This window comes from Sorghum bicolor, chromosome 5, assembly GCF_000003195.3.
Source record: "Sorghum bicolor cultivar BTx623 chromosome 5, Sorghum_bicolor_NCBIv3, whole genome shotgun sequence".
Taxonomy (NCBI): domain Eukaryota; kingdom Viridiplantae; phylum Streptophyta; class Magnoliopsida; order Poales; family Poaceae; genus Sorghum; species Sorghum bicolor.
Genome location: NC_012874.2, coordinates 59,812,619 through 59,821,282, shown reverse-complemented (window position 1 = coordinate 59,821,282; position 8,664 = coordinate 59,812,619).

The window sequence follows — 8,664 nt, the reverse complement described above, 5'->3', positions numbered from 1 at the left end:
TCGGCTGCACCTTTCCGTTGTTCTCCGGATACACACTCTCCCCACCAGGACGTGTATCGGGAGAACAGCGGGGAGGTGCTGCCGAAATTCCGTCTCGGACGGGAGCGGAGCATGGAAGCTAACCTCATCTACGCATCCTAGGGTGGGATTAGGACCTATCTTTCACCTATTAGATGGTAGGAACGCCTTGTAGATGTAAATGCTGGTTTTATTACTTGCTTACATTGTCGCATAATAGAGGATGGATGACCGTGAGTGGATATACGCTGGCTGGACAACTAAGAGGAAGAGCGATGAATGGGTTAGGGGGACCAATAACTTCCTGGAGCAAGCATTTGGGCCAGATGCTCACGGGTCGCATCGGACGTGGTGTCCCTGCAAAGAGTGTAAGAACCATAAAAGAAAAGTACAGAGGGAGGTCTACAAAGATCTTTTCAAGTACGGATTTGTGGAAAACTACAAGAGGTGGATCTTCCATGGTGAAGCAAAAACACGTATTAGAGAGGAGGAGGTAAGAGCACGCCTCGAGGAGTATGATGGAGATGCTGGGGTGGCCGACATGGTGGTAGACTATAATGAGGCACATGGCAATGAAGGATTGATGGAGGAGGATCCAGAGGAAACCGCAAAGGCTTTCTATGAAATGATGTCTTCGGCACAGAAGCCTCTTCATGAGAAGACAACAATGTCGCAACTGGATGCCGTTGGTCGCCTTCTAGGGTTGAAGTCGCAGTTGAGCCTGAGTCGAGACGGCTTCAATCTCATGTTGACAGTTTTGGGCACAATGCTTTTGAAGGATCACACGCTGCCGAAGAACACGTACGAGTCAGTGAAGCTCCTCCGTGCACTAAAGATGTCGTATGAATCGATCCATGCTTGTCCTAATGGGTGCGTCCTATTTAGGGGAGAAGATCTGAAGGCTGCAACGCACTGTCCAAAGTGCAAGGCCTCGAGGTATGTGGAGGTAGATGGTGGTGATGGCAAGAAGGTGGAGTCTAAGATCCCCGAGATGGTCGTCCGGTACCTTCCACTCACCCCAAGGCTCCAACGGATGTTCATGACAGAGGAGTCCGCGAAGCAGATGACATGACACAAAGATGGCAAAAGATACAGTGACAAGATGGTGCACCCATCGGATGCTGAGGCATGGCAGTACTTCGATATGCAGTATCCTGACAAAGCTAAGGACGCTCGAAATGTAGGTGTAGCCATAGCAACAGATGGGTTCAACCCGTATGGAACACTTGTGGCCCCGTACACTTGTTGGCCCGTATTTGTGATCCCCCTCAATCTTCCCCCCGGCGTCATGTTTGAACCGAAGAACGTGTTATTGTCACTGATAATACCTGGACACCCGGGCAAGAATATGGGTGTGTTCATGCAACCACTGTGGGATGAACTGGAACATGCTTGGGAAAAGGGGGTAATGACATACGACCGAGCTACGAAGAAGAACTTCACAATGCATGTGTGGTATCAGTATTCAATGCATGACTTCCTAGCGTATGGCATATTCTGTGGGTGGTGTGTTCACGGGAAGTTCCCTTGCCCAGTATGTATGGAATCTGTGATGTTCACCTGGCTGAAGAAGGATGGCAAGTACTCTTCGTTTGACAAACATCGTCAATTCCTGCCTGAGAACCATGAATTCAGACGAGACACCCAACACTTCACTAAAGGTGTTGAAGTCACCGACCCTATTCCTAAGATTAAGAGCTGTGCCCAGGTCCTTGCCGAGTTACAGGCTCTCAAAATCGACAAAGACACTGATGGTTTTATTGGGTACGGTCAGGAACACATGTGGACCCATATATCGGGGTTGACTAGGCTCCCCTACTTCAAGGACCTTCTGCTTCCACACAACATCAATGTGATGCACACAGAAAAGAATATCGCCGAGGCACTTTGGGGAACCCTCATGGACATAAAACAGAAGTCAAAGGACAACGTTAAGGCTAGACTTGACATGGAGGCGATCTGCGATAGACCAAAGCTTGTGATGAAGACCCCTAAGCTGGGCAAGAATTGGAGAAGAGGGCCAGCCGATTACATCCTGAAAAGGAGCGATAGGAAGGAAGTGCTGGAGTGGATGAAGATGTTACTATTTCCTCATGGGTATGCGACGAATCTGAGTAGGGAGTGAACCTTAATACTATGAAAGTGTTAGGGATGAAGAGTCATGACTTCCACATATGGATTGAGCGACTTCTTCCTGCGATGACCTGTGGATACCTCCCCGAGCCAGTTTGGCGTGTTCTGGCAGAGTTGAGCTATTTCTTCCGTCAACTTTGTACCAGAGAGTTATCTCAAGAAGTGATTCGTGACCTAGAGCGTCTTGCACCGCTGCTGATTTGCAAGTTGGAGATGATCTTTCCACCCGGCTTCTTTCTGCCAATGCAGCATCTGATCTTGCACCTCCCACGTGAGGCACGGCTGGGGGGTCCTATGCAGGCCCATTGGTGCTATCCAATAGAGAGGTGTCTAAAGATTCTTCGAAAAAAGTGTAAAAATAAAGCTAAAATTGAGGCTTCCGTGGCAGAGGCAGCAAGAGTGGAGGAGGTGTCGAACTTCACAAAGGCGTACTATACTGACAACCTTCCGAACATGAAACCACTCCCTCGTTACAATGAGGACGAGAATTTATCGACCCTGAGCCTTTTCACGGGGCAACTTGGAAGGGGAAGCGCAGGTACCCCCAAGACGTTGCAACAACTTGAGTTTCGCACTATCATGCTCTACGTGTTGTTGAACCTTGAAGAAGTGGTTCCTTATCGAATGTAAGTTCTCAGTTCTGGACTTGTTACATACGTAGTCAATATCCTCCATGTATCGTTCCGACCACCTTCATCTCTTGTTTTTTAGAGAGTTTTTTAAGGAATACTGGCGAAGGAATACGGCTCCTACCGTCGAAGAAGAAGATGATTTCCTCAAAAATGCCAGGCCTGATTTTATTTCATGGTTCCATACAAAGGTACCATCAAACTTACCTCGTTCCAACTTTGAGATTCCAATTTGCACCTATGAGCGAGTAATGTAACGCTCTACCTAGCCTCACCTTGCAGGCACGCACGGATAAACAAATGAGTCCTGAATTGAAACAAGTTGCATGCGGCTGCAGTAGTAGGGTCAATGCATTCACCGTTTATGATGTCAATGGCTATCGCTTTCGCACGAGAAGCCAGGAGGAGAGTCGGCCTGGTCGAAAGACCACATGCACAGGAGTTTGTACGCCCGGCAACGATGGTGTCAACTATTATGGCATAGTGGAAGAAATATACGAGCTCGAGTTCCCGGGCCCTAAAGCTCTAAAACCAGTCGTCTTCAAATGCCATTGGTTTGATCCTAATGTCACGAGAAGAGCCGAAGACATTGGACAAGTTGAAATTCGACAGGATTCTATCTATAGTGGAGATGATGTCTATATTGTGGCTCAACAGGCCACACAAGTTTATTATCTTCTGTGGGCGTGCCAAAAAGACGAGAGGCTTAAGGGATGGTACCTTGTGCAATTGGTATCGCCACATGGTAAAGCGCCTGTCCCAAACGATGATGATTACAACTTCGACCCGAAGGCAGATAGCGGAGAGTTCTATCAACCTAAGGGGCTAGAAGGGCGTTTGGAGATAGACATTCTTTCACTAATGGGCATGGAAGTAGACAACAACATCGATGAGGATGAGGGTGAAGTGGTGCAAGATGCTAAGGACCTAATGATACTTGAGCGATGGAGGGCTCGGCGCGAACTAGGTGTTGAGGACGATGGAGGTGGTGACGAGAATGAAAATGATGAGGACTTAGGTTTCGGCAATATTGATAGTGATGATGATAGTAGTGATTGTGATGACGGTGGCGGCGATGATGACAATGGTGATAATGATGATGAGGACTTCGGTTTCTAATTCATGTAATACTATATTGTTCTTATTATTACTTTACAATTATGTTTCTAATTCATTTTGTTCTTCTTAGTACTTTGCAATTATGTTTCTAATTCATTTTGTTCTTATTATTATTTGTGCTAATTGGTTTAATCTTTGTCATTGCAGGTATAGGACAAAATGCCAGGCGGAGGTAGACGGCGACGATCGCTACGAAAGGTCACCTCGATCTACATGTCGACCGGCGTCGACGACGAGGCGTAGGACGAGCTGCCGTTGGTCGAGTTCTCGGTGAGGTCTCGCACACGTCGCTCGTCAACAAGGGAGCTCTTTCCCCTAGACGATGACCATGACGGGGGCGGCGAGGACGGGGGCGGTGAGGACGGGGGTGGCGAGGACGGAGGCGGTGAGGGCGGGGGTTGCCAGGACGGGGGCAGCCAGGGCGGGAGCGGGGCGACACCAGCGGAGACGTCTTCCTCAGGTTCGAGGAAGCCCTACCAGCGCGGGATCACGCGCCTCCCTTCCACCCCGCTCGCGGTAGCCCACCGTCCGTTGATTCGACCCGAGGGTCCAAAGTAAGTAACCATTCATGTTTTCACAATTTATTCATATGACATGTTGAAAATTGAACTTTGGACTAACAGTTGTTCTTAATGACTCGTGTAGCAACTGGAAGCTTGTGAATGGGGGCAGTTCACGCCATATTAATGGCATGCTGGGCCTCCTGCTTAAGAAGCACTATCCTGGCCTTGTCACCATAGATGGGATCCAAAAGCCACCCAATAAGTGGCCGGATTTCTACAAGGTCAAGGATGCAGATGAGGTTCCCCTTGCTGACGTGATCAAGAGGGAGTTCTGGGTGAGTCTTCATCGCATGGCTTTGTTAATGTGAATGCATTTGTTGGACATAGTTGAAATAATGAAATGATACAAGATATCTGTATGCAGGAGTGTTACACGTGCGAGCCGGGGCACGAGATCGAGGCGTCATGAGTGCAGGACAGGGTCTGCATGGAGAGACTGAAGGACATGTACTACGAGGCGCACCTCCAGGTCCTTATCAACTACCATGCCGAGGTGCTTGGCCAGTCGCTGCCGAAGTCGCAAGCCAGGGCGATGATCCTCTCGCCCGAAACTGACCTCCCCAGGGAGATCTACCTCCAGGTAAGTAGGAAACATTAATTTTGATTCCATTCTAATTCATCTTCTTACTCACCCAAATGCATGTTGTTCTACAGCATCCTGCTGATTGGTGCAAAATGCACATGGACTGCTGGGAGGCGATTGTGGACTCGTGGACAATGCCTGAGGCATACGTGAAGCGCAGGGAGAAGTCCGGACATGCCAAGGGGAGGACAGGTGCAGCACACCACCAAGGGAGCCGCCCCCTTGGAGCTTACATGGACACATGGGTACTCTTGACACTACTTTATTTATTTATTTATTTATTTAATTATTCATTCTCATTACGTGTAATCATTCTTGTGTTTTCCTCGTAGACCCAGTCGCATGGTGGCCAGGTGATCAACGAGTTCACGGGCTATGTCCTATCTCACCAGGGCAAAGCGACAGATCCGGAGAACGTCTATGACCCAGCGAAGGGGGCCGACGCGTTCACCAACCCGAACACCTACGAGAAGGTCGTCCAGTACACCGAGGCAGTTCGCAAGCGCCATGGTGAGGCCTATGATCCGGCCACCGAGCCCCTTGACACAGACGTCCTGATGAGGACGGGAGGAGGGAAGCAGCATGGGCGGTACTTTCTTGCCCACAGCGTAATCGACCCGGCCACCGTTCCCACCCTTCATGAGGTTCGTCGATTAGACAGCACGACCTCAGCGGACGTCCCCATACAGCCTCGGCGGCCAAGCTCTACGCAGATGATGGCGGTGGTTCAGGTAACTATTTATCGTTTATTGGATTTACATATGTAGCTTTCCTTATGCATTATTTAAACATCACGAGTGTAATATTGCAGTCCGAGCTGGCCGAGCTACGGGCCCAACAGGCGGCCCAAGAGGAGGCTCATCGGCAGCAGCTGGCGGCCCAAGAGGAGGCTCATCGGCAGCAGCTGGAGGCCCATCGGCGGCAGTTGGAGGCTATGCAGGAGCACTCGGCGCGTCAGATGAAAGAGTTTGCCAGCTTCTTTCAGGGCCTGGAGATCCCTGGTTTCAGATGTCCTCAGTTGCCAGCTTCTTTCTTCGCTCCACCCCCTGTTCTTGCTCCACCCCCTGTTCCTAGCACTTTAGGGACTCCGATGAGTTTCTAGCAGTCTATCCATTGTTTTCGTTTGTACGGCTATCCCACATGTACTAATGACATCACTTCTTTGTGCAGCCACCGTTGGTAGGTTCAAACCCGACTCCACATGGCCTTTCTCCAGGCCTGGTGGAACCAGGTGGCGTTCCTCCTAGGCTTACGCAGGCGGGGGCCTCCGGGTGGGGTAGCGACCCTCCGCCTGCCCAGCAGGTCGGATCTGGATGGGTGTACAGCAGCGCGCCACAGATTGGACCGTCTTCGTGGCCTCTGTGGCCATCTGGGAGCTCTTCACACCACGGTGGCGACGGGTCGCAGGACGCGTGACTAGCTATGTGGTTCTTCTACTTTGCAGGATGTTGGATGTTGGTTTAGCACACCATGTTGGATGTTTGATGTTGGTTTTGCACACTTAGTATGATTTGTTGGATGATGGACTTGTTGAACTCATTTATTATGGTTTATGTGTGCTATATATGTGGATTTGTGTGATATATATGTGGATCTGTGTGATATATGTGAATTCTAGTTATATAATCATATTTGTGATACAAAATAAAAAAAACAGGCTGAAATTTTACTTATTCCAGCTTTGCCACCTGCCAAAAAAAGGCAGTCGGCAAAGAGCCCTTTGCCATCTGCCAAAAAAGGCAGTCGGCAAAGAGCCCTTTGCCACCTGCCAAAAAACGCAGTCGGCAAAGAAATTCTATTATAAAAAAATAAGAAAAGCCTTTGCCGACTGCTTTCGGCAGTCGGCAAAGGGGATGCGCTCCGTCATCTCACGACAACGCTCGTTCCCTTTGCCGACTGCTTTTCTCTTGGCAGGTGGCAAAGGTTTCTTTGTCGACGAATTTTTTGCCACGTGTTCTTTGCCGACTGTCACGTGTAAAGCAGTCGGCAAAGTCTTTGCCACCTGTTTTAGGGCCTTTGCCGACTGCTGTTGGCAGTCGGCAAAGAACAGTTGGAATATAACTCAAGAGACGTGTCCTATTAGGACTTAAATGGCACTTCTTCACATCACTGTCAGTTCAAAATTCTCCTTCACTGCCGGATTTTTGAACCGACAGTGGTGTACCAGTAATGATAAGGGGTTTATATTACTACCAGACTAAAAAATAGGAACAAGAATTTTAATACTAGGAGAGGCCCCATTGGTCAGCTTAGCGTCTTCAACCCCTAACCATTCCACCTGCTATAGTTGTTTGTGTCTAAATGAGATTTTTGTTCTAGCCATTTTATGTCCATCTTATTTTAAAATAAGTATTTGGGACCCTAACTGAATTAAATAAAAAATTTGTTAACTAAAAAATTTTATAACTTTTTAAGATTTACAACTTTTATTTTGGTAGTTTCTCTATCCGAAGTCATTTACAAAATTTGAATTTTAAATTTTATAAATTCAAAAGATGTTTTCCTTGACAAGATGATTTTGAATTAAAACATTATCATCTACAAAGTTTCATTACTTTTTGAGATCTACAGCTTTTATTTTTGTTATTTATTCATCTGATATAGTGATGGTAACATTATTCACAAATGTTACATATCCCTCTTAAAACTATAAGAGATATGTAAATTTTATGAACAACGTTACTGTCACTTTTTGGATAAAGAAATGATCAAAATAAAAGTTATAGGTCTTGATAAGTTCTACAACTTTTGTATTCATAACTTTTTTAGGTAAAATCATTTAAGTGATCCACAATGACATTTGAAGTTACCATTTTTTGAAATTCAAAATTCAAATAGATAAAACACAGTTATATGAAAAGATGGATAAAATAATAGTTGTAAGAATATAATAAATTGATGGCAATTTTTGCTGTTAGACATGCCAAGTGATGGCTCTTTGCTCGCGAACACCTATTTTCGAGTGATTTCTGAAAGACACTCTAGTTCTTGACAAATTGGTTGGTAGACACCATGCCTAACAAAATACTATTATAAAATAGATATAAAATCATATAAGTGCCCCAAAATTATACTATATAATCTTCTAGACTCTACATGATGAGAACCACACGGTAAAATATTGTCTTGCACTGAAAATGATTATTTTGCCTCTCTTCATAAATAAACAAAGTTTACCATGGTTAACTTGTTCATGTATTTGTAGGAAACTAAAAATCTTGAAAAAAATTATTATATGTACATCGCCAAATCATGACTATGTTAAAAATATCAGCTCAAAATAATAAAATTCATAATGGTATATTTAACATAACTAAGTCATAGATTTATTGGAAGTTATGCTTAATTGATATATGAAACTTTATTATTTTGAGCTGATATTTTTTAGTCATAATTTAGTGATGTAAGCAATCTATGATTTTTCTAAGATTTTTAGTACCCTACAAATATATGAACAAATTAACCATGGTTAACTTTGTCTATTTATGCCACCGCAACAACTTTGCATTGTCTTTATTTCTGAACAAACGTTTCAAGCGAGGTATTATAGGAGCATACCACATGACCTTGGTAGGGATTTTCTTCTTGCTGGACGTTCTTCATCCTCAACGTCGCCAAG